Source organism: Lasioglossum baleicum, chromosome 4 (assembly GCF_051020765.1).
Source record: "Lasioglossum baleicum chromosome 4, iyLasBale1, whole genome shotgun sequence".
In the NCBI taxonomy this organism is placed as follows: Eukaryota; Metazoa; Arthropoda; class Insecta; order Hymenoptera; family Halictidae; genus Lasioglossum; species Lasioglossum baleicum.
In genome coordinates this window covers 9,644,465-9,672,296 of record NC_134932.1, presented here as the reverse complement: position 1 = coordinate 9,672,296, position 27,832 = coordinate 9,644,465, and the positions used below count along the sequence as shown (strand labels likewise).

The 27,832-nt window shown below is 44.4% G+C and overlaps 1 long non-coding RNA gene across 1 annotated transcript in view; it reads right to left on the bottom strand.

Annotated features, from left to right (window-relative positions):
- LOC143208091 (uncharacterized) overlaps positions 1-26,474 on the bottom strand; it is a 398,278-nt gene extending 371,804 nt beyond the window's left edge. Inside the window, exon 1 of the long non-coding RNA XR_013008840.1 lies at positions 25,701-26,474. This is a non-coding gene — a long non-coding RNA (uncharacterized LOC143208091). The remainder of the gene's footprint in view (positions 1-25,700) is intronic.
- Between the last annotated feature and the right edge of the window lie 1,358 nt (positions 26,475-27,832).

Below are 27,832 nucleotides of genomic sequence, written 5' to 3'. Positions count from 1 at the left end.
CGTGAATGTGCTAAAAGCAAAATCTCCTTGATACACCATGGAACCTTTTAGCGTCTCCTCGAGTGAAAGTCAAACGAGGTTCGAACGTCCGCAAAAGGCCAGTCACGACTAACGTGGCCGTAGACGAATGCTCTTTGCGAGTTACTCAGCGCCCGTCGTCCCATACCCGTCCCGGACCCGAACCCGTCCGCCTTTATTTTGATTCGCGCGCGCCATTCTTCAAAAATTCACTCGCGCTTTGGAAAAGCAATCGCCACGATCGAACATTCCCACCGTCCATTAAGGCTCCATTTTTCTTACGAATCGTCGCCCGACCATCTTCCGCCATGTTTGTCCCGCGTCAATAAAAGACACTTACTGCTTAATTACGTTTCCTGACAGCCCCTTCTGCGAGTTTGTTGCGAATTTTCATAAGTTGTTCAGAATTCAAGATGGACACGCATGTGTTTAATATTTCTATTTGTATTCTTTGTACCTTTGGTAGACTATTTCATCGAATCGCATGAACACGGTCTCGGGACAAAGTTGAACCACCGAAATCTTGTGCGAAGAATCGTGTGGAAGGGAAACCCGCGGTTTTTTCCGGGTGGCGATCGAAGAGTGGGAATCCAAGTCGACGTCTCTGAGTCATCTCCGTTTAATTAAAACAAATTCCGTCGCGAGGAAGAGTAGCGAGTGGAATCAGGAACCGAGAGCGGTAACCTGGCTGAGGACAAAGGTGAGGGAGCGAGCGAGCAACAAGAAGACAACGCTCTCATCGATGAGACGAACGCTCAATTATCAAGCCATCTCGTTCGAGGTTCCCGGGGAACTCCTGTCGCGTCTCTCTCTCCCTCTCCCTCTGAATCATCCCGTCCTTCTCTCCTCTCTTTTTTTACCCTTTTACCCACGAGATTCCGCTTCGCGCATTTCGCGAATGGCCGATCGCTATTAAACGGAACGAAACAGAGAGGGAGAAGGAGGGCGAGAGCTGAAAGAGAAACGGACAGAAGGTGGAGGGACAAAGAGGATAGCCAACTCCGCGATGGGAGAAAGAACGAGATAGAGTTGGAAAAGGAATGGTGAGGGAAAGGGAGAGAATAGGGTAGAAAAGCAGAGAGAAAGAGGGAGAGAGAGAGAGAGAAGAGTGGAGAAGGGGGAGAGAAGAGAGGGAGGAGGAAGCTCGCGCATCGTGCCGGCACTTAGGCCTGGCTTTTAATCTTCGAGCCTCGAGAAGAGCTCTAATTAGAGCTGGCTCTAGCTCTAGCTACGAGCCCGGGCTCCGTTATAAGCAGGAGTTAGAGTAGGTACCACCGGGGTGGGAGGAGGTGGAGGTATGTTTAGTTTTTAGCCGAGCGCGCAGTTACACGCGGTGGTAATTAAAATCTTGATTAATGCACGTGTCCATCAGGGCTGCCTCTAATGAACTTTCACGTCGCCCGGGCTCGTAAGTCCACGCGAAACCGTGATCGTCTTCCCGGATGATCCTAATCGTTCTGAACGAGACACCCGCCGTCCGAGGAACGAGCGAAACAACCCAGTCGGCTATTGTCTTTTACTCGTTACTCTTCCTTTTTTTCGACCCCTCCTCCGCGCAGTCGTTTTCGGTCGAAGATTAGGACCATAGTCTGCGTCGGACGCGAATTTCTTCCTTTCCAAAATCCAAAACCAACATCTACATTGATCTCTTGTCTTAATCATTCGAATAAGTCGAAACGACTTCGAAATGTTGACGTATACATGATTCGAAACGTATTCAAATTATTCTGAACAGAACGAATTTTGTTCGGATTCTGCTCCCTACAATTTATCCAGATATTTTTTAATTTGCACGAAGAAGAAATTTTGACGTGGCTCCCCCGTTTCTAGCAATTTATGCAGGGAATTTTTAATTTGTTGCTTGCTGCACGAACGCATACATTTGAACATTTAATAATTTGCTTATATTAAATGTTCTTTGGAATACTTGTTTCGTGACTGCATGAAAAAATCATTTTTCTGTTCGGCAACAAATTGCTCATTATACGTGCATTTTCTATTCGAACTTATATCGAGGAACTTACGTGCAGTTAGTTCTGGGTTCAGCGGAACGTGTCTATCGAACCAGCAGAAAAAATGTCTGAGCCTCTTAGAGAGGCGACTCCCCGAAGACGTTGTTATCACTAGAAATTGTCAACTTCCCCATCCGCCGCGTTTAAATATTATTAGAAACAGGAAGTTTCTGTTTGCTCTTAAAAGTATTGATTTCCCAGCACACGCACGCACACCGCGGTCCCGAAACTTTGGTAACCCTCCGCGAATCAACGGGGTGAAATAAACGGCTTCCTCCGGAATAAAAATAACGGCGGACAGTATAAATGAGTTATAAGTTAAAAAATTTGCCCGCGTGATACGAGCTTTATTAAAACTCGCAAGCGATACACCAAGCTTTCGTCGAGGCTTGCGCGCGACGTCGACGAGGGCCACTTTTTATTCAGTTTAACGAACACCGTTAAAACACTAAAATTTAAAAATGTTTCGCCACGAAAATGCAAAAACTTTCCCCCGGACCTGGTATTTCTGAAGTAAGTAATAACCGTTGCATACATTGTCCCGAGATTTCGCTGCAAATTCGATATTCGACGACTGTTTTTCATTTGCAAAAAGCCCATAAACTTCAATACGTGATCTTTCATCCTTTCGCACGAGGTAGCCATTTTATGCGGATTGTTCATTCTTATTAAGAGCGGGTTAATAAACCTTATAATTCTGGCGGAACGACGGTGTAGTAATTTTTCCCGCCACCGAGCAAGGATTAATTTCGTTTTGCCGTTCGAAAACACGCGAAGAAAAATAACCGGTCCATTATACGCGACGCGAGATATCAAAATCTCGATGTATTTTTAAACGTCGTTCCCAATGAAATATCGTTTTAATTACCGGGGGCAGCTTTGTCGATGCCCGATGAAATTCCCGCATCACGGCCCGGCCAAAGAACAATGCGGCCGTTTTAAATAATTCCGGCTGGTCCCGCGGTTCTTACGATAGAAAAACCCGTTTTCATCGGCCGCGAAATTGATTTCAAGTTCGGATTTGTCCAAATGCAGAACGGTCTCCGTTTATTAAACTTCCGCGCGGTCGAAAATTCCCGACACATACAGGGTGAGTCGGTTCTCAGCAACCGCCTAAATCGATTATTTTTACCTCGATATCTCAGAAAATATGAGATCCAAAAAAATATAACTGCATCCATTAGATGAGTCTATCGAAGTACAACATAACTCGTTTGAACCTTTTTTTGATATAACTTCTTCTACGTTAGTAATGAAAAAATAAAGTCAAGCTTATAGATCTTTTGATAGAGTAAAGAAACGAGTTGTCGGCCGTCGAAGAAGGCATCGAGGGTGCGAGAACGCGTTTGGAAACGGCCAAGTCGATGGAACGAGAACCGTCAGGGGTGGTTTCGGTGTACGGGGGTAGTTTTCGGTCGAGTAGGAGGCAGTAAAATCCACAAATCACCGAATAAACCAGAACAATGACGTAGCGCGGGCACGGTGATTCTGGAAAGGGGGTAGAAGCGAAGGGGCCGGAAGGGGTTGCAGAAGCGGGGGTGGAAAAGCAGGGGGGTTGCAGAAGAGAGACGACTGGTTTAGCAGGAACGTTGTAGACGGGGAGGACCGTTGAGGACCACTATACAACGAAACGCGTACTCGCGTTCCTCTCTCTCTCTCTCTTTCTCTCTCTCTCTCTCTCTCTCTCTCTCTCTCTCTCTCTCTCTCTCTCTCTCTCTCTCTCTCTCTGTCTCTGTCTGTCTGTGACGATAAATTTGTCCGCGGAGTCAATAACAGAGGCTGTTTCTGTGATTTAATGATATCTGCCGCGGCGTCTACCGTTCATGCAGCCCGACTGTTTGCGTGTTTTCACTTTTCAGACGCGTCGAACCAAGCCATTCGATTCGCGTCTCGCGATTTTGTCAGGATGCTGTTTAATTAGCGCACTCTCCTTCTTTCCGAAACGCTCGGGATTGTTCAACTGACTGGAACTAGCGCCCCACTTTTGCTATAAACTATTATACTTGTTATATTATCTGGTGTGAAAGAGATGAAAAGGCGCAGGAGGATGGCTAAACTTTGTTTGTAATGATGATTTTCTGAAACCATTGCCGACATATTTCTGACATTGTTCTTATTGAATCGAGCCCAATCGTGACACAATTCGGATCATGTTTGATTGTTTAATTCACGATTTAACGTAATGAACCATCTGAATTCTCCATTATTCTAATACAATGCTATCATGAACAGTTTTACCTAAAGCGGTCATTATACATCACGATTGTACAGGGTGGTTCAAAAGCCACGAGACCATTTTCTTTACAAGAGTAAATATGAATTTTTCGAAAATGAAAGGATTGGTCGATTTTATCAGGATCTAGAGCAGTGTTTCTTAACCTTTTTGAAGTCAGGGAACACTTTTGATTATACGAAAAATTTTCGGAATTCCAAAATTAATGATTCAAAAAACAAATAAAAACATCCCGCGTATAAATAAATATATTATTAAATATATTTGATATATTTCGCGGAACACACTTGTAAAAAGCTCGCGGAACACCGGTTAAGAACCAGTGATCTAGAGAACCACCTTATTGTATGAAGGAGATGGAGAAGAAAACTAATTTCCAATAGAATCGATTCTCGCGAAGGATGCTCGCGTGTTGTGAACGGCGCTGTACACGGCCGCTAAGTATGCCGTCATAGTGATAGGCCAGCCGGGGATTCCAAATTGCTCGAAGATTAAAGTCGCGAAGAAGGAGGCCGCCGCGATTAACGCCGCGATAGGCGTTAACAAGCCGTCGACCCGGGGGCGTTTCACGTTTCGTCGAACAATTTAAATTTCAGAGGTTGTACCGACAACGGGGGACCCGAGACTCGACCCGGCCCGACGATCTCCGTGGCGAGATTCGGAACAAAAGGCCGGCCACTATGATTTCATGGGCGCTCTCGGATCTATTAGCATCGATTAGCCTCCTTGCCTCCGGGATATCTGATCTTCCGGTACCGTCGTTCGCGTCGTCGCGTCGACAGTATACCGTTCGACTCCGATCGCCGATTCATGAACCCCTGGAAGCCTGGAAAACGTTCCCCGAGTCGTATTAATTGCATGCGTCTGGCTGATTGTTCCACGAACCGATCCCTTCCGGGACCCTGAAATATAATCGTCGGGGTCGAATCGACACGCTCCTGAGAGAGAAGGAGAGAGAGAGAGAGAGAGAGAGAGAGAGAGCTGTGAAAATTACCATCGACACTTCTAATCGCGTCCCTTCAACCAATTATGATTGCGAGCAGATAGAATGGGTCGGGAAGAGCACTCTAATCATCTTCTCAAGAAGATTCCTGGAGAGGATTTTAATCAATATCCTTGAGCACTCGTTTCTGATCGGAAGAACACTTAGGATGTGATTGTCAGATTTTTGTGTTAGACTTCGTTTTAATTTTGCTAGAACAAACTTTCAACTGTAAAATTAGATAATAACAATGCAGAAGAAATGGCATACAAACAGCACCGGCTAAAATCCCCGGTGAAAAAAGCAAGCACAGTGTGCCGAGCACAATTAACCATGCACTTGACCAGGATGCATCGGAAATTCGGATCGCAAGGCTAGGCAAAGCGTGGAATTATGCTCGTCTATCGGTGCGCGCGCGCCTGTTTCTGGACCAGCGATCAAAAGTCGAAACAGGCCGGGCCGACTATTATTTCCGGCCGGTCGCGAAACAGAAAAGCAATATTTAAAATCCGGTCGGGTCAATGAATTATTTAAGCGAGCAAATGAACGGGGCTGCCCGGGTTGAATAGCGGTAACTATTATTTGAATTACAATGGGCTTTTAGGCGGGCCGTAGCAGGCTCGAACGGGCCCGAGCGAGTTCGAGCCAGTTGAAGCGAGTACACCAGTGCACGGCCGTGCTGTTTCTCTCTCTCTCTCTCTCCCTCTCTCTTTTTCTCTCTCTCTCTCTATCGGCGATGCAAACTTTAATTCCGGCATCGATTCGAATCTCTGCGATGTCTTTTGAAAAGGAACACGGAGAAAGGCGGAACGGGAAGGTATCGCTAGGTGAACGGAGTCGAAACGGTACCATTTATTTAACCCACCGCGAACGATGCATTAACTGATTGGTAGACCGATTAACAGCGGCCATTCTTTTGCCTTCGATAGATCGAAAGATCTCCGAGCCATTGTTTGTTGTTTAGCGGCGGCACTTGACGTCGACTTGAACCCTTCGTCCAAAATCTTCGTGTAAAAAGTAAATGCCGGTCAACAATTTGCAATCACGGCGTAGATTCAGAGAAACAGAAGGTTTATAAGAAGAACTGAATGCCTTTAGAACAACCAAGGATGATTAATTTGTCAAAAAACTTGCGAGCAGTATGCTTTACATTTTGTATTATTTTGTTATTATCAAGGAATGCGTATCTTTCTTCAAATTGCTCTTTCATTAAAGAAACCGCCTGTATTTTTAATAACAGCCTGACATATTCAGAGCATCCTGGCAATTAGTTTTCCGAATGTTTCTAATTTGATATTTTCCCATGCTTCTTGTAGAAGTTGCCGAAGATGTCCCTTTAGAAAAGTACATTCCGAACATTGTCTTACACTGGGTTTATAAACTATACAAGAGCATTATGGACATGAGAAAATGCTGAAATCTGTTAAGAAATATTATTCAACTAGTTAATATTTCGATTTTTACAAAAATCAGCAAGTGATTCCAATCTTTTGGCCGGTAGTGTATGCTTGATTGAAGAAAATCCTTCATCCAAGAATATCTCCATCATTTCAATAACCGTGAAATAAAAAATCCAAAACTGGTATGACTAACAGTGGTTCAACAACTTTTTCGTGCCACCGTTATCTCCATAAAAATGAGAGGGACATAAGTTAGGTAATTACGTGCACATTCTAAGAGTCATTAGGCGTGATTCGACCACTTGAAGCTATTAAAACGCGGACTGGAAGGCTGATCTAATATTATTCCAGAGAATCGATGTGCTCGACTGAAACAGGTACGCGTACGGGATCGATGAAAATTTCCTGCGCTAAGCGATCGTAAATCACTATGCCCGTCGATCGTTGAGTTGCTCATTTACCAGGGACATTAGTAAGATCGGTAAAAATCCGGTGTATAAATTACGGAAAGTGAAGGAGCCGAGTTGGATCGCGAAAAAAAGGGAAAGAATGTGAAAGCGGCGTTCCACGGAATTGCTTGGCCGGTGAATGAGCTGGTAAATAAGACAAATAAATTAATAAGATGTTGACGTGGAGCGGAGGAACTAATCGAGGCGAATTACGTGTCCCCTTCAACCGCATTAACAACATAATGTGTTCGTACGTGCCGATCGCCTTCCGCGTGTAACCCGTCGAGGCACTTGCGGCACGCTGAAGCAGCCCGGAGAGACACAGAGAGACTGATAGAGAACAAGAGAGAACACGTGAGAGAAGGGGAGAGAGAGAGAGAGAGTGATCTTGCGGCTCGATGATAATTAAATTGCCCCGCGGAGCTAGCAGTGACTAAACAGTCATTACAACGACTAGGTCATAATTGCGGGATCAGCAACGAACATGCTGGCAAGATAATCGCCGTCCGAGATATATCTATCTACCCGCCTAGGTCAGCCGTTAATTTACCATTATAATTGATTTGCATATAGATTGAATCAGATAAATTCGCGGCGAGACGAGCCAGCGCTGGACTGGCGAAGGAAACCAGCCTGGAAACATGCTCAAACTCGCCCGGTTACTTAAATTTCTCCTCGTTCATGGGAGGATCGTCATTTTTGCTGATCATTTTAACACCCTGACATGATGAAAGGTAGGCGGCATAGACGGTCGTCGGTGTACAGGTCCGTCCTCAACACGTGTTACTAGTTAGGCTGTTACTTTTCCGAAGCTTCGACTCTTCGAAGATTCGAAGGATTCGGAGGAACGAAGTTTCGAAGTCTTCGAATCGTAGGAAGTTATAACTTAATCAATCTTTGAGCTGTGGTGGCGTATTATTTTTTTTCGAAATGTAGGAATGTCTGTAATTGTATCAGATATCACTTTTCATTTCAAATCTTTAAAACTCCGTTTCTTTGAATCCTCTAATAATTTACCACGAAGGTTCGAATTTCGAAGCTTCGAAAATTCGATTCTCATTACCTCCGAAGTGTCTGAAATCGAAGCTACAAAATCTTCAACCTTCGAAGAAAAGAACAGCCCTAGTTGCTAGCACAACAAAAAAATATGATGAACTCGTACTCATTTCGTAGATTTTGCTTAAATCCTTTACGACTAGATATGATCTTCAGGTGCACTTAAGAATTAAGATTGTTCTAAGGAAATCAAAATTAAAATCCGTTCAACAAAGGCTTATTTCTGATCCACAAATTCACGAATGTCACGCAAGCATAAAAATCTGCAGGCCTTGGTAAATTTTTTAGACAAGGAGAGGATCGATTTTGTTCGCTTTAAAAAATTATACTGCGGAGGCGTTATGGCGCGGAGGGTTAATAAACAGCAGCAGTTCATACGGGACACCTGATCACCGTAATACACGGTCCCAGTCTAGTCGAGGATTGAGTAAAGGTTCGCTTATGGGGGTGTGGGTCTCCGGGTTGATACCGAACGAATCGTAGAGAGGAACGGAAGAGGAACGACAGAGGAACGGAAAGAAAAGCAGTGTACACGAACGAGTCCTATAACTACCACCTATAGGCGTATCTTCGCCGGGGTAACAGCGACTACAACACCAAGTCCATTCAATCTAATACTTCTAGGGTGGAGGTGGGGGAATGGAACGGGGGTGCGAGATAGGTCGGGCCGAGAGGGGGTTAGCAACAACCATTTGAACTCACACAGCCAAAGGGGTCGACATGAACGTGGTTAGGGGCAGTTTAATATCGGATAATTGAATTCGAACCTCCCACCCCCTGGCCACACGACCTCTGGCTCACTCCTGGCCACGAAGGAACGAGATGAACAGAGGCCCTGAAGAGAGACGAGGAGAACCAGAGGACTGCGAATTCGAGAGAGAAAGAGAGAGAGAGAGAAACGACGATACGGGGGAAATAAAAGGGACACGCGAGGAAGGGAAAAGAAAAGCTGCGAGAGGAGCTGGCTGGGCCAAGAGAGGAAGATAAAGAGCAGATGGGCCGGCCGGATAAGGAATAAATGAAAACAGAAACGGGATGAAGAGAGAGGGATGATTACCTGGGATGTAATACTCGTAGATACGATACATGTGTCATCGATTTCGTAACCTCGAAGTATGTACATGCTGAAAAATATTTCCGTATATCTGTATTGTTGGCACAAAGAACACCGCATGTCACATAATTTCACTTTCGAGATATTGCCGTTTAAAGTTCTCGTCACTAGGTTCAATTGCATTATGTTTTAAAGCCTTTCGAATTTATTTTCACGACTTTTTTTCTGTTAAGGACGTAAATCCTATACGGTGGAGTGGGGTAAGTGTGTCAACGGGGCAAGTACGTTAATTGGTTATTTTTATTATAACATGAACGAAATTTCTCTAGCTCGTATTTATTAATATAGTATAAGTTAGTATGAACTATTCTACATAGATGTCGCCCAAGAATGAAGGTGTTTTCCTCACTTAAATCAACCAATGCCAAACAGTCACGTGCAAGGTATACGTACAACTTTGAGGTTATCCTCTGAACGTGCAATAGTTTGCAAGTTATTAATATATTCTGTGTTGCTATTTTAGATAAGTACAACAAATATTGATGTAGGTTTACATTAAATAAACCGTTTTTATTGTATTTTTTAAAATTTATTGATAAAAACACAAAGATGATCTTGCCCCGTAAATTACACGGGGCAAGTGCGTACTATCACGATGGGGTAAGTGCGTACTCTGTATAGGTAACTATAAAACTAAACAATATATTTAATGCAATAAAAAGCATTTTGTAGCAGGCTTGATAATAATTCTTCTCTTGCCCCGTAGCACTTGAAACAAGGATCGAAAGCATTTTTAAACTTCGTTTTAATATCACTGTATCCCCTTTCACATTTCAGCATAAAAGTACATGTTTGTTTAAAAATGGATAACTATAAAACTAAACAATATAATTTAATGCAATAAGAAACATTTTATAGCGGACTTGTTAATCATTCTTTTCTTGCCCCGTAGCACTTGAAACAAGGTTCGAAAGCATTTTTAACTCTCAGAGATGGACTTGCCCCATTTTCGAGGCAAGTGCCTCCTAGTTGACACTTTGTACAATATCCTATCACAATGATAATTTTCAAGTAAAATTAAAATCCTACATAATACTAATTCATCAGTAATAACTGTGGCAAGACTGAAAATACATCAATTTAAAGTCCAACTTTGCAAAAACTAAGAGAGAGAGAGAGAGAGAGAGAGAGGCGGACTTACCCCACTCCACCTTACTATAAATCTCAATTAATGCATAAACTGAAATTTTTAGAAATTGTGACATGGCTGTGACAATTGTTTTCGGATAGATTGTAATGCAATACTGCATTGTTCGTCAAACTGGCCAACGGAGCTATCATCCCGACAGCAAGGTAAAAATAGGGTGAGCGTCAAGTGGCGAGCTAATTCCTCGCGCGGGCCGATCCGAAGATCGGAAGAATTATTACAGAGTAATCCCGGATAACTTCATCTTCGTACCAGAAGGGAGGGAAAGAAGGGGCTAGAGGGTGGGAGAGCAGCAGATAAGTTTCCCGTATTCGCGAGGCAATCCCGTCGAAGCCAATAAGAGTAAATTAAACCGGTCGCTACAGGGCGCGCTAACAATTCGAACTGTCGACCGCCGCTCTAAATGGCCCCAATATATGCGTCCCCTTCACGTTTCTTTTTTTTTTCCTAGCGCGATATAAGTCGGAACACTCCCCGGTACCCCGCACCCTCTCCCCTCTCTCGTTCTCTATATACACACATAGTTAAAATAGTAGCTGGGACGTGGAATGCAGGACCGCGCAGAATTTATTTGGTCAACGTAAATTTTCTGCCGACGAATCCCCCTGGGAAGTTATTTAATTTCGAAGCGATTCTCAGATCTGGAGTGCCGCTGCCTAGAGTTCCGACTTTTTCGGCCCCCCTCGGCCAACCGGGATACCTGGCCCCCGGAAATTTATGTCGCCGGACTGTCCGCGTCCCGCAGAAATTGCTGAACCACGGCCATCTTTCCTCAATTGCATAATTAATTAACTCTCGAGTCACGGAACCTTCGTCTCGCGTTTAATTCGTGCGAATATACTAGTGATCGGATTCTTTCGCGTCGCGCTTTACTAACTATGTTCCTCTACCACATTTAGTTCGTAGAAAAATGAAATTTTACACAGTGTAATTATTGTGACGTGAAATTTAATCCCGAAAAAGTGGACGATTTGAACAATTCCATGACAGTCTTGGCTAGATTCAACCAAATTCGTAGATACACAAACATCAACGATCATTCTCTGCGCAAAAGTTGCCAACGGTGATCGCACCAAAATGGCCGCCCAGGTAACCTCCAGCATATCGCGGACCGTAAATACTCAGCCCGGATGGTGTACCAGCGACAAAGCTAAATAAAAATTCAAATTTCCTTATCGGATTCATAATATCCGTCGCGTAATGAATTTTCCAGCCGGGGGTCACAAAGCGAATCGAAAAATTCAGGAATATCAAGTCTACGGGAAATATCATCGAGAAAAATATCGTTCGAAACGCGAGCACAGAAGTCGAATAAATCGACCATAGGCAATTATGCGTGTATATTGGTCCGAGGGAAGGGTGGACGAGAGGCTTTGGTCGAGGGGTGGCCCGAGAGCACAGAGTGAGAGAGAGAGGAAGGGGGTGTGTGCAGGAGAGAACCGTAGAAACGAATTGTGCGGGGGGGGGTGGGAATCGTTAAAATCCAGTCGCCATAATGACTCCGCGATATGCAGCGTGAGTGTACACAATGACGACCGGGGCAATATACATACGCGGAAAAAATCAGCTACGCGGCCGGGATTTCGTTTAATTAATTTTTTAATTACAAACTCATCGAAATGAGTTCTCCCCTTCCGCGCCGATCGGACGAACGGTATCGACCAATCCGGGAATTTTTGATGTGATTGATGGGCGGCGAGGAGGGCCGCAAGGACGAACTACCTACCCGCGGTACGACAGCGCGATTATTATTAATTTTACAGGTATTATTGGTCGTATCGTTTATATTTATTCAGTGCCACCCAGCCAGGCTCGCCGCGAGTCTCCTCTCGATACTCTTCCGTCTCTCTCCACCCCTTTCTCTCTTCCTCTCATTCTCTCTCGAGCCGCGTATTTGTCCCCAGGCCGCAGGATAGAGACGAAGTTGCGTATGTATGTAGATCCGAACGATTGCCACGGAATCGAGCCAGTATTTACAAGCGAGCGACGATATGCAATATTAAAATGCCAGATTGGAAGTAGGATCCGGCGAGTGGCTAATAAAAAATCGTTTCAGATCGGTGGACCTTGTCGCCATTAAATGTGTACGCTCTTGGTAGCTTCGCACCGATTCCCACAATCCTCTTTTCAATTCTTAGATACCGAAGGTTATCAAATTCATATAAAGATCGAAGTCTCGAAAATTGCATGAAAAATCTGAAAGATCGTAAATCTACATTATGCTGTTAAAGAAAAAATAGCGTCCACGATTAAGCAGTTGGAAACACACTCTGTGTGCAGCAATTTGTAAGGCGAAACCCCCAGCAATTATTTTTACGCGTGTGCCCTCTGTATTCTTTATTTCCCTTCGTTACCAACGATCCACTGTATAAGCGATCCACGGGGACGACGTTCGATCATCGTTTACCCGGTGCGATTCGTCTCTGCACGGGTCCCGATAAAAACGAAGTAAAATTCGCGGCCCCCGATCCCGAAGACGAATTTCTGCCGGACTATTATTCGGAAGCGAAATTAGCAGAACCGTAAAAAGGTTGGGGGCCGGGTGCGAATAGCCGTGAGAAGCCGGAGGCCGATCGATAAATCGTTGGATCGAAGGGAACGCGAGGGTTAGCCGAAGGTTACGAAAAAGGCGTGAGAAAGAAATGAAAGGTCTGCGAACAGAAAAGCTCTCTTTTATTAAACGAAAAATTGGATCGTGCTTGTCGGAATGCAATATTTCGACGGATTCATTTGGTGGAAACATTTCTTCCTCGGGAAAAAATTCAATCAAATCCAGAAGGTGAGAGGAAGGAACGTGAAAAGGGGAGGAAGAAGCATGAGAGAGAGAGAGAGAGAGAGAGAGAGAGAGAGAGAGACTAGGAGGCAAACACGCGAACGCTGACTGGAGGCAAAAGGAGACACGAGAAGGAACAAGAAAAAGAGAGAGAGAGAGAGGGAGAGAGCTACCGAAAAGTCTTCCAAGTATTTATACAAGGACGAGGAGTTATATTATTTAATTGGCTCAACGATCCTTTCCACCGTGGCGCCGACAAAATTCAATCTCATTGATTGATCGATCGGCCGTTTATAACTTCGCCGAAATTGCATCGTTAGCGGTACCCGGTGTATCGATCAACGCCGGTTCATTATTCCCACGCGTAAGTTCTCGTCGCGCAAATGATGCTTTCTTCGGGAACCACTGTAGTCATTCAGGTTGGCCAATTCCGACACCGAAACATCCGCGAAATCTTTAAGCAGATCCAAAAATGGTGCGAGATCATCAAGTGCATCCAAAAAGTATCTGTGTACTAAATTGTCGCAAAAGATCGAACGTCTGTAAACACGTGAACAAATTGGTTCTGGAAAATATTAGAGCAGACGAGAAAGTGGCATCTTCAGAAGAATACATCATTATGTCGCAGTACTTTGGGCTACCTGACTACCTACGGTCCCCAACGAAGCAAAATTAAGACGCCCGTTAGCCGGTGGGGATCTTTGTTTAAATTTTAATTAAAATAGTCGGGCCGGCCGTTCGTTCTGATAGCTCATTTAGATCGAGTAGACGCAATATGGAGGCCGGTACGCTCGGTTGCCTCCATTACCTCGTTAACACGCGGTATCCGCCGTCTCTATCTCATTAGAGGATCTCTCGGCGGCCTTTGTTGCCCCCGCCGCCGAACACCCCCGCGTTTTCCTTACATAATTGAAGGTTCTACGATGGGACGTGCTAGGCTACGTCACACGTGTCAGTTGTGGACGGGTAGGTAAACAAAAATAAATCCTCCGGAATCACAGAGAGATTCTTCGCGGAGCCTAGCCCCGGATGTTTTAATTTTTCCAGCTCGGATTTCCGGGGGCCGCCGCCGCCGGTACAAAGCCACGCCGAAGGAACGAAGGAGAACGAATCCCTTCGGCGCAAGGTCCCCGGAGCGGTGTGGCAACCGCGGGGACGCATTCCTCTCGTCCGTGTCCACCGGTGAATTTTCACTTTGGCCCTGGGAACGAGCCGCGACGACGATGGTGATTTACTTAATGAGCAGAGCGAGAGACCGGCCAAAGCGACAGAGACACCGACAGAGACCGAGAAGGGATGATAGAGGGCGACTGCGGCGGCTGTTCGACTAACAAGGAACATCAGCCAACAGTGACACGCCGATTTTCATGAAACTTTGCCCGCGCGATGGGGTTCGCATAAACATTCGACGAGGGCTCTTTTTGAGGTAACTCGCAAACTGCAGCCATTTAGGAAAAATTGATGGACACGAGGTGTTCATACTCGTAACACCCGTTCTGTGAATTTATATGAACTCACTTCATCCTTAAAGCCATTTGTTTTAATTGACTGGCAAATAGTTAGAATGCAACGAGAATTACTTAGCGAGTTGAACCGCATTTCCAGCGGTGACTTCGTCCATTTTTGGCCCCGTAACACGGATACGGTAAAAAGAAAACACGTGTATTTTCGCGAGAAGTTTCATCAAAATCACCGTGTCACACTCGGGCAATGTTCCCCGGCTAGAGGAGGTTGCGAGCATGCATTGTCTTCGACGAGGACCAGGATAAAGAAGGGAAGTGTGTCGAAAAAACAATAGCCCTCGTCTTTCTTCGTTGTCCTTCCTCGGCGAACCCTTTTCTTCGGATCATTTGGACCTCGGTCCCGCACCTCGAGATCTTGATGAAAACGTGACCCAGTATCATTTCTGTCCAGACATCTGCCATACCGACCGTGTTTCGCTTCTCTCGTCGTCGAAATAATACGTACAGGGGATTCCCAAGGTGTTGCCGTACCGCTGTTACGCGAATGGACGATAATTATTTAATTTCATTAAATCGATCATTTTATCAAAGTAAATAGGAAAGGAATATCACCATCGAACAGATGCCGCGCAGACGATTGCTGTCGTGAGATTCATGCGCAACGAATTAATTTTCTACGTGTCTTCTATACAACTGCGTCGAAGAATGAACATAGTGGCGAGAAACCACTCGACGCTAACTATCGCTGGTACGAAGTAGCACGGATCAATTTGTTCCCCGATTTGCATTTCTTTGGATATCATTTTAACCCACCGTACCCCCTGTCCCCGGTTATTTACGACATGTCGTGATAGCATGCCGGTACTCCGGTCAGGATTAATGTCGCGACCCTAATTCATCGGTCGAGCGACCTCTCGGCTGGCTTTTTCACTATTCCGTGCGGATGGCAATGAGTTCATTACGAGACGAATGTATTTCAAACGAACGTATTGACTCGACGCTACTCATTGAAAAGATTCTTGAAATCTGCTGAAATCTGTCTTAAACAAATTCATTTCTATTCATAATTATGGGAACGAATATCCGATTTCAAATTCTATAGTATATATTTAATACATAGCGGAACTACACGATCTAAGAAACAGCACGAACCGGACGGTTTTCCTTCGTTTCAGACTTTACTGCATAATCAACACGTCAATCTACCGTGTTAATAGATGTTTAATTAAAAGTTTCATTTAGCCCTCTTATTTTATTTTCTGTTCCCGCCCGTTGGAATGCTTAAATGGGTATTTAATTTGAAGTTAAATATAATTTTTAAAGAATAACGTCGAGGCGAGAGTTTACAGGAACAGCGAAAGAAACAGCGGGCATTCTTATCGCGCGTGTCACCGAGCCCCGCGATAAGACGTTTAATAATAATAACAGCAATAATTTCTGCTTCCGCCACGGCGCGGCGCAGCGCGCTGGTAGCGAGCTCCCTTGCGGCACGAATTAGTTTAGCTTTAATACGACCAGTTTTGCCGGTATCGGCGCAATTTATCACCGGTTCATTATTCAAGAATCTAGTAGTGATACGGTCACGTGCACTCCTAGTGATACGGCCATGTTAAATAGAATATTAATGCCACGGAAAATAGAGTAACATTTATTATTTATGATTAATGACGGCTTCGTGGCTCGTTTTAAATATACGTACCGGGTGCCCCCGGTAAGCCTGGGTTTTACCTCGCACGAGCACACAGATACGACTTATCTCATTCATTTCATCGCGCTTCTTGCAATTAGAGCGTACGATGTCATACGAATGTTTCTGTTCCTCCTTTTGGACGCCCGGTTGTTTCGTAGAAAATTTCTACCTCGTTCCCGGTCGTCCGGCTAAACGAACCCAGACGTCGCGTCGTTCGTTACTTTTTTAATTAATAATGGAAAGGAAACGGTCCGATGGAAATTTCCTTCTGGATTAATCGTTACTGTAATCGCCGGCCTCCCTCCGCTACTCAAGAGAAAAATAAACGTGTCGAATCGAAACAGACGACACAGGAACTACTTATTGCAAACACTTTAACACAGGACTTTCACACTCTTTCAACCTCTACTTGCGAATTAAGTTAAATAACGAAATAAAACGAAGCTTCAGGCAGGTAAGATTACATAGTAACGGACCAAAATGGATCGTTTCGAGTCCAGGATTGCAGTGTACCCGTCATTTTCCGTTTCTGATCGTCAGTTACGTCGAAAAACGAAAGCGGTATCGATCTCGGTCGCTGGGGGTGCAAGCCGGGTAAAAGGCACCGGCTAATTACGCGGATTAAACAAGAGAAATGACCTTGCCATATTCATCCGGTAGGCTGTGGGGGTGGAAGATTGCAGGGGGTGCCAGGGAGAGAGAGAGAGACGAGAAGGGGTGCAGAGCCGCGGCTCGCCGTCGGTCTCCAACGGCTCGAGCCCGGGTTTTCGAGTGTGTCTTTCGAAGGGGTTGTAGAACATTCCCACTAAAATATAAAGTGGCTTTCGGGGTGGCATAGCAATGGGGTGCCTATCGCATGCACTCACCCGGGGACGCAAACGTGGGGGTGCTATTGATCGACTGGAGAGCCCAGTCAACCCTCTCGGCCCTACCACGTACGTAAACCTTGCACGTGGAATGGATATACGTGTACGCATCTGTGCCTGTAGGTCACGCAAACGAACAAAGGGGAGGTGATAGGTTTAATGTCTAACTTTCGCCGTTAGCTACGTTTCCATCCCCACAGTACGATGCTGAGGACTGTGCCGGGTCCCTGAAGACCCGACCTCACCGTTGTCCGGAAACATTTAGCCGGTCACACCTGTCCTGCGAATTGCAAGAAACGCGAGCATCGTCGGATAAACCCACTTTTCTCAGGTCTGCTGCTTTTGCTGGAATTCTTGGGAAATGTTCGTTGGCCCATTAACATTAAACCTACCGACCATTCACAGTGACTGATATGTATTATAAAAATAACAATTGTAAAAAATGTATTCCATCAATTCCCATGGAAACACCTTTAAAATTACAATAATTGTATCATAAAAGATCTAAAACGTGTATTTAGTGTTAAGTGCTCTGAATTAGGTAAATGAAAATAGGAATTAATTAAATGTTTACTCTGAATTAGGATTTATACATTTATGATTTATACAGGGTGAGTCACCTAACGTTGCCACCTCAAATATCTTTGTTGTTTTTAAAGATACGTCAAATGCCTGAAGGACAAAGATGAATGGTAAAATGGTATTATGTAATTTTTTTTAGAGATATGAAGGTCACTATACATCAATCGATGTAGCTGGACATTCGTTATAAAATGAGTACTAACCTATGTATCTCGAAAAGTTAGTAGTTCAGGAGATATTTCAATTTAAATAATTCTAAAACACCATTACTGTCGTGTGTACTATGACATGAGCGTTCATTTACTAGTGTCCTAGTACGACAGTAATGGTGTTTTAGAATTATTTAAATTGAAATAGCTCCTGAACTACTAACTTTCCCACATACATAGGTTAGTACTTTTTTTATAACGAATGTCCAGCTGCATCGATTGATGTATTAAAAAATGCCTCATTCCATTTAAAAAAATGAAGGTGACCTTCACATGTCTAAAAAAATTACATAGAAACAAACATTTTTTTGGTATCGTATGAGCCTCATTTTACCATTCAACTTTGTCCTTCAGACATTTGACGTATCTTCAAAAACAACAAAGATATTTGAGGTGGCAACATTAGGTGACTTATCCTGTATAATTGCGATCAGTTGCAAAAATATCGCACTAAAAGGAACGATCCTCGAATTAGCGCACCACTGTACCTCGGATAACAGTGAGAAAGCACTCGCTTTAGTGAACAGATGAGATCGCTGGGAATAATATCTCCATCTCCCGGGTATTATCGATCAATCTGTCTTCGGCGACGAATATTAGTAATACATTAGACCAGAATTGATCCCGTCAAGTTACCCCGGCTACTCTCTTCGCTTTCACAGATAAATTGGGTCGATTCGCGGTAAGCAGAATTCCCTCTCCTCGGATTAGCGAGCCGTTCGAACCGAGTCCCACCTCGTCGGAACGCTAAATTATTTACCATTCGCGTCGTCCTGCTGTTCTATCCCCGTAGATGTAAAAAATTCGATGCTCTCCGTATCGATTTCGAAATTGAATCAAGGGAGAACGGGTGCGCGCGCGCTTGAACGGTGTCCAATTCGGAAAAAAGGAAGGAAAGAAAAAAAAATAAAAAATGGAAAGTATCGAAATGGAAATTCGGTTGGGTGGCCGCAATCCTCGTTCCGGACGAGCGAGCGAGCGAGAGAGAGAGAGAGAGAGAGAGAGAGAGAGAGAGAGAGAGAGAGAGTCTGAGACCGTTAAAATATTAATACTCGACTTTTAATGAGTGCTGCTCATCTTTTCTCTCGCGGAGTGCCGTGCCGATGCCCTCTGCCCTTCCCAGCCCTCTATCCCTCGCGTTTCATCGCCCTCTCGTGGCCCTTCAGCCCAGTCTCCACTTGTCACGATCCAATAAACGCCGCGCGGAAGATCTTGATCCGCGAACTTGTTCCGAGACATCTTCGCGACGGACGAAATCAAATAATATATATATATATATATATTCCCGTCTAATTTTTTACTTAGCCTCTATTAACCCTTTGCAGTCGAATGGCGATTCCCGGGTGCCGTTAGAAATTAGATTTTGAACAAATATTAGGTACGTGCTGTATCTTCCTGATAACACCGACGATTTTTATTTGCCATAAATTGCGACATTACGTGAGCCATTTCACACTTTTACGCTTCCAACAATTACGAGTTGGCTTGTATTTAATAAAATATCAGTCGAAAGGATGAAGTCTACACAATGTTATCGAACCTCGTAGCAAAATTTCGGGTATTGGCACAAGAGTTAAATTCTTAAACGGCTTCAGACAATGACCACCCTTCGCGAACGGAATTAAATTATGTAGTCCGCTAATTCATTGAAGCCCGCAGGATTTCACGAGCGACGATCGATCGGAAACCCGTTCGTCAAACAATGCTCAATCATACCGGAATCGGTGAAAGACAGATTTATAATTAGTCCGCGGACCCTTGTGCATTCAGAATGTTCGAAAATGGTCGAAAAATTGTCGGACTTAAGGCTCCTTTATCCTAAAGAGCTGCAAAAGACTCGTATAAATTGCTTTTCCTACGGTTCACTCGTTGAGGAATTAAACTGATTAACTATTAGAGTCTGTTGTAAGTCGTTTTTACTCGCAAAATCTGCACAGTAATGATAACTGGACTGCGAATTTTTGTGAATGTATTACAAAAATGTATAAGACACCATTCGAAACAGTAAAATGATAAAAGAATATAATGATCCAGAGAATATAATGAACACAATATTTTTACTTTCTTGGAAGAATGCAACCTGCGTATACAACCAGATATGCTAAACAATAATGTTATTTAAATTGTATTCTGTAATATAATGTAAATTACATCCGGCTGTATAGACTTCATTTGGAGGACTGTGTAACTTAACCCTTGTGTAGTACACCGGGTATCCGGGTATCCATTTGCTGTATTTCTTTCAACCAATTTGTTAATCTTTCTCTAAAAAATATTCCAAAATTTCTCTGTATGTCCATTCTTTTATTTTCTTATAATGAGAATTTCTGCAAACATGTTAAATACAGGAAGGATTTTTTTAAATAAAAAAAAATGAACACAATAATTTTTCCCGAGCCATAAGCACTAGCCAAATCCCGGAAATCTGGAGCGATCCTGGCGCGGCTTGACACACATCCGCTCCAGGCAGCAGATATCCTTCTTCAGCTCTCCTGGCTCATCCTGCCTCTTTGTCCCGTGGCCGTTCAAGGACCGTACCCCGACCATGCTCGCAACGTTCCTACCTATCTCTCTCTCTCCCTTTCTTCCTCTCCATGTCCTCGTGCCTCGTGTTCTCGGTGATCGGCGCCGCCATCTAGCTTAGTCCTGTGCCACCTCCTGCCACGAGCTGCCAGCCTAATCGCGGCAGGACGTTTTCGCGCCTTCTGCGTCCGCCGGTGGCGCCGGAACACCCCCACCATCACCTCGAAGCCAACTCTATAGCGAGAGAGACAGAGAGAGAGAGAGAGAGAGAGAGAGAGAGAGGCAGTCCTCGCGAGAAGTCGCTCGTCGACTACTTTCTTCCGCTCGGAGATTCCGGTTCTCCTGGCCGGACTATCCTGCGTCACGCGATGCTTTGCATGGCCCGAGTGTGCTAGTGTACTGACACTGTTGCCTGTCGACTCGTGATTTTCGCTTGTTGTCGAGGGCTGGTTGATTTTATCGCTCAAGAATATCGGCAGGATCTAGATTTATATTTGGAAAAGCGATTTTCTAGACTCCGGGTCCTTCTACCAAAAAATATATCCTTTCAACCGGACGATAGATCATTTTTGCAAACACAGTCTGTTTTCTTCAATCGCTAAATTCGCTGAAATTCTTGAGTCGCAATTTTTCCATTTTACGAAAGAATCGGGTTTCCCTCAAATTTCGAGAATTTGACATATGACACTCCTGAAATTCGTGATGCACAACATTCTTTCAATGACAAGAATTCCGTATAATAATTAGATATTTATATTATAATAAATATACGATATATTAATGAATATATAATATAAAGAACAAATTTTTTGTTTAGAGAATCCTGGTACATTCGAGAATCCCTACTTTTTCGGGAATCCTCGCACACCCCTGTCAGATATCTTGAAGTGCATAATTGAAGACTAAATGATCCACATGTTCTGCAGAAGTTAAAGAAACTTGATATTTGTAATGATCGTACAATGCACTAGCGAAAGTGTACAGTTTAGTCTACGAATTAAGGGTTAATTTCCACAGCTGTGTTCGAACATTAAGTCCCTTTAAAAAGTCGTCGAAGTACACTCAGTAAAATAAGTCTCCGTACACCCTTTAAAACAGCATAACTGTTTTATAATTATACCAAATGACCTGATGTTTTGTAAGCAATTAGAAGCATTGGTTTACTGAATGATGTGCAAAAAATATTTTCTAAAAATTACAATTTACAAGGTTGCATGCAAAAATAAAACAGGCACTTTCTTAAACTTTTTTATTTGGATCCTTAATGAAAATTTAAAATATGTGTTTTGTAGATCTATGTTAGTTGTACACATGCTGAAAATTTCATCGAAATCGGTTAACGCAGGAAAAAACGACACCCATCGAAAGATGTATGATTCTGTGGATTTTAAGCAGAAACTGATCAAAAGTTGTATTTTCACCATTTTTAACCGCTTGTAGGTCGTGTGTATGTCAATCGATTTCGATGAAATTTTCAGCAGGTGTGTAACTACAATAGATCTACAAAACATATATTTTAAATTTGTATTAAGGGCCCAAATAAAAAAGTTTTAAAAAGTGCCTTTTCTATTTTAATTTTTAGAAAATATTTTTTGCACATAATTCAGTAAACCTTCAGTAATGCTTCTAATTGCTTACAAAACATCAGGTCATTTGGTATAATTATTAAAAAGTTATGCTGTTTTAAAGGGTGTACGGAGACTTATATTTTACTGAGTGTAGACAGTCGGCAAATTCGCAGCGCATTCTAGGCTCACCGTTATAGCGTCCAATTTTTGGCGCAAACTCTCCCCAAGGGAAGGGTTGAGCAATTAACCGGACACGTTGGTTGAACGTCGTCGACCAGAAGCCTAACCAAGGTAGCAAGCTCCAATAGATGCATCAAGTTCGCCAATGTCGATCCTTCGGTTTTTATAATCGCGTCGCGCACGAGTCGAATAAAACAGAGGCGGTGCCGTCCGAATATCTGGACGATTTCAATCGTCTGCTGTGCATCGAGGCATTAGCTATCGTTTTGAACGGCACAATGGGCGGAATTGTATCGGAGTTCTGTCCACTCAGGATTTTTCTGTAAAATTTGACGCGGGCCCCTAGCGATGCATCAACCGCCATAACCGAAAACGGTTTTTCCTACAAAAAAAAAGGAAGACAGAGAAACAAACGCGCTCTCTCTCTTCTCTCAACAAAAAGAGGCAAAAACCGATCCGAAAATGGGCGCGGAACGAAAGCGAAAAAAAAGGACGCATTTGCGCGCGCGCGAACGTACTCGTGCGGATCACGAAATCTCTTTTTAGCCGTTGTATATTTTCCTGAAAATAAATCACGTCGCGCGACCTCTAAACTGTTCAACGATAAACAACATGCAGAGAGGAAAAACGAGGACGGAAGACGCGCGCCGCGTCCGACGCGAATTTCATCGGAACGTCGTTAAAGGATCGCCGATACTTGCTGACGTTTTGCCAATGAAATATCGCGTATCCGTCGCCGGGATTCCCGGCTCTAATGCGAACCTTTTCCCCCACCACTTTCCAGTCGTCGGAGTGAGAAAAAAATCAGCGAATAGAAACAGCAGAAGGGTTGCAGAACACTCGAAACGCATCGATTCCGACGCGCCGGATGCGCCTTTTGACGCGCGATCTTCCCGGAACCCGATGCCCCGTGCAATTACGTCGATCTCCGATGTTTGCCAATCTACCCCGTGATACCACCCTCGAGCCCCAAAAGGGTGCTAATCGAACGTCTGAGTTTTCATAAAAGTTCCCGTTTTCGTTTCGACCATTTTTATATTTTATCCATTTTTTTGATAGCGCTGCATTGAATGAAGGGAATGCTGGAATTAATAAAAATTTACTAATTTAAAATAACTGAACTATTAAATCTAGTATTTTTCTTTAAGAAATACGATGTCAAAGAACACAGAATGACCACAGTCATTCATCAATCACCATTCCGGCTCATACAATAGCATAATAGAACGCGTCTGCGGATTTGCATGTCAAACATTAGCCTGATTCATGAAGATTAGTTTGACTAGAATATATGCTCGCACTGCAGCCGATACCAGTACAAAACGTTAACATTGTAGTTCAAATAAAACTAGTGAAATTCATTTAACGACATCCTTTTGCTACACTGTGTTAATATATTATAATTTATATCAAATATTTTAACGAGATGAAGCTGAGCAAAAAAGGTGTCGAAAACGTGTTCGTCAAATAAATGCTTAATTTTTCCATCCACCTGAAAACCAATTTCCCAAATTTATTCGAACAAACTCTTGAGGAATCCAACATACCCTAATTTCCCTGTACCTCGACGCAAGTCCGAAATGCAACAAATTGCGTTACTTTTATGAAAGAAAAAAGAACGCTGAGGGTCTGATCCGAAACCAGAGGGGTAGAAATGCGGAGCGTTTTTGGCTGGCAAAGTGCTCGGCCCCGGCAGCGAAAGCCTTCTTAGGGCGCTATCAGCCCGTAATGCGTTAGATTAATTAACGTAATCATAATGAGACGATCTCATCTTGACGCACAATGTAGCCGGGCCGATATCACGAGTGTCCCGATGTCCCCGTGCGTGCGTGCACACGGTCGCGTACCTGTAACACGCGCACGCGAACGCCCACCCACACACGAAGGAGGGAGCCGTGTATTACTGACAAGATAGGTCGAACAATGGCTTCCATTACGGGTAGAGACCGGCTGAGTTAATGGGCAAATTGTCTGCTAAGTCATTTAAAGGGCTAAGCCTGCGCACGCGGCGGCCCGGGCTTGCTCCAGTCTCTCTCTCTCCCTCTCTTACCCCTTTCACTAACTCTGTCTCTCTCTCTCTCTCTCTCTCTCTCTCGGTTCTTCCTCTTCTATACATAGTCTCCCCTCCTCTCTGTCCCTCTATTCGCGCGGTTTGCTGACAATCGATGCAATTAGATCGATGGCGTACCGCTAAAGGGACGATAAGGTTGCGAAATTTCGGCCGGTACACGCGGAAACTTTCATTCGATTACGGCGCAAAGTTCGCGGAAATTGAGGCTGTCCGTACGCGCGATGATTGCGACTACCATCCCCCGAATGTGTTCTCGCGGGATTGACTGGAATCTGGGTCCTTTTGCGATTCAATCTGTGGCTCGAAGCGGTTCAACTTCGTTTGATGATGCGTCGGTGACCGGGACCTGTTGACTTTTCGATTTTGATGGAGTGTTGCGTGCAATCCGGAAAAATATTTTATCTATTTTTTTTTGGCGGCTCTTGTTTGCGCTGGAGCGGGGAAAATCGTGCCGAAAGCTGATTGATTTCCGAATGAGATTGATAATGGATCTTTTTTAGAATCACACAGTGTTGACGATAACTAAGATTTTATGAAAGATATTTTTGGCCGTGCTTCCTGTAAATCGTAAATCGTTTTCAAGTAGAGATGACTTTTAGGTACTTAAGGTAATGCGATACTCTTGTAGAGCACCACACACATAATTAATTTCCTTCAGGAAATTGTACGAACGGATAAGTTATTTTTTATCGGTTCGGATATTACAGAAAATTTGCGAATAATGCGAGCGACACTACACACGAAGCTTCTTTGACAAAGCGCATTATGAGATGAACGTAAAAGAAGCGTGTACAGTGCGTTGCTGCACAGGGTACCCATTTCAGAGAAGCAATAGCCTTGAAAACCATTAAGACAAATTCATGCCGATCAATTTTCGTGTCAATGAAAACACTTGTATAACGTGTAAGCATACTTTTCAATGCAATTTACCCTTTATCACTCGTGAGGCGAATAGTCTATTCTAATTTCCCTTATTCCATTCTGATTCTTCCGCGTCAATTTTTTCACATACGCTTAAAGTTACTCCCTTAAAATTGGCGTTGATCTTCAAACTGTTAAAAAACGCTAAAATCATTCCCGAAGTGGGTCCCCGGTATCGCGATACACCCTATATAAACAGCAAAGACGGAGGGTTCGGTATCGAGCCTAACGCAACAAAGAAGACCTACCCTACGCATTCTCCCGGCAAAGCAAGTTCAAGGACCATCGACAATAGCCGTGTGCTAGAGGCGGGAGAAGGAGGGGGACGGGGGTTAGAGAGGGGTAACGAACACGGGACGGAGTAATGCGGGGGTGGGTGGTGGTGCGGGGAACGGTGCAAGGCAATATGCTACAAGTTTGTTCATCGTGACAAGGGTACTCACTCTGGCTGGCAGGACGTTTTCCTAGCAGCACCAGTTCCGAGTGATCCTCTCACTCTCTCACTCTCTCAATCTCTCAAACTATCCCACTCTCTCTTTCTCTCTCTCTCTCTCTCTCACTTTCTCTCTCGCCTTATCTCGTTCGCGGGAATTGCGTGCAGCTCGTTCTTTCCCGGCCAGTTCGAGGATGCAGAGCGCTGATCGATCGAATATGCGGCGAGCACGACCACGTGGCGATCACGAGCGAGCCGTCCAATGGGGAGCGAGAGCGGGAAGAAGAAAGGGGAGAGCGAAGGTAGATCGCGATCGTAGCGGCGTGGATCAACGTTCGATCGAACGAGACCGACTCTCAGAGGATCGACGATCGTTTCTCTCCGCTGATTGGCATCTATTCATTCGATCATCTTCAAGGAGATTTCTAGGTTGTTCGGAGCGCTCGGAGCTCCAGTTGGCCCTTCGACGTGGCCCCACAAAGCGGCGGCAAGCGTGTTCACGCCACGCGGACCACGACACGTGACAACGCGACGCCCGCCCGCGGCTGACTGAACGCCCAGACCGGAAATAGACCCCGTACCCCGAATTCGTGTCGAATATTTTTCTGGCGGCTCCTTTTCTCAGCGAGATTTCGAGCGTCTAAGATTGGTTGGAGATTCTCAGATGGCGCAGACAGGCGCGCCGAAATGTGCTCGCCTGCTCGTGGCGGGCTTTTTTTCGAGCAGAGACGAACAACCGCACGGTCTGGGCGGCGCGGAGCGACTGCGATGGATCGCCGAAAGAAGGCCCCGTGCCATCTAGCGGAACCCGCCTGAAAACGGCGACCCTTTCGCCAACCCCCTCCAACCCCAGCCACCAAACCCTCCCCGTCCCCTCGCGATCCCTCGCCCCGCATCCCAGAACCCCTCCCCGTTTCACGGGAACCGATGCGACGGTGGGAGCAACGATTCAGGGGAAAGACGATCCATTTCCACTGTCTGTTACTTCGAGGGATAGTTCTGAATATCCGTGCTATTGTGTCCCCTAAACGCCACGGTGAAACTTTCATGCGATTTGAGACAATGACGACGGTCTTCGGAATCGTTCTATCGGCGACGTGGTCCCGCGGGGGGAGCGGGGGCTTCTGTCTCCGATTAACAATAACCCGAGTTGATTATTGTTAATCTGCCCAGGCACGATGATGCATCTAGCTGTGTCGCTTGACTCGGGAAATTGCTCCGGGTGATGATTAAATGTTTCGATGATTTTCTGTTAAATGGGTAGATTGTAGTTTTGGGTGTTTCGTGGTATGGCGGAATTTTGCAAAATGCTACAGTCAATTCAGAAGTGGAATTTGATTGTCTTTAGAATTCTGTAGAGATTTTAAGGAGCTTGCGGTGGTGTTTGTGTAAATAAATGTTATCTCTGCAGAGTAATGTAAGTATCTTGAAATACACGATACATCGTTGTGTTCTCGAAAGACTATGAAACATGAGAGGAAACTCTGCAATGCTTGAGAAATGGTCCAATGTTAGACTGCTAGCGTCGATAGCGTTCCACGTATCACGAGTTCGATTAATTTCGAATGTAATTCCTCGACTACCAGCTGATTTATCATAAAAGATAGTACTACATTCTGGAGCGGCTACATACGATGTACATATTACAATGTGTTGTTACTGAATCCATCTTGAGCATGACTCGAAACATGATTCGGGCAACTAGCCAACGATCGAGGGAGACGAGCAAGGTATTCGAAAGAGATACAAGAATCATCGAAACAAACGAAATCAGATCGGAGAAATACAACTCTGTATCACAAGTATCGAGTCTGAGTCAGTGATAAACGATCTGCGATTCTGGAGGCTGAAGAAATATTATAAAAACTATTAGAAATATTATTTACACCGAAATGCACACCAACCTGTTCCACTATGTCACGAAAACATTACTATACAACAGAAGAAGGTCTTGCGACTTCAAAATCTTCATTCGGCAAGTAAACAATCGACTGAATATTGCTTTAAGACGATGCGCGGCGGCAGGTAGTACCGCAGAGCCTTCTCCGTTTTCAGTTAAAAAATTGTTGAAAATTGCTAACCCAAGGGCACCCTGTAGCTAAAAAGATTCGAGTGATCGTGGGATGCATTGCAGCATGCAGG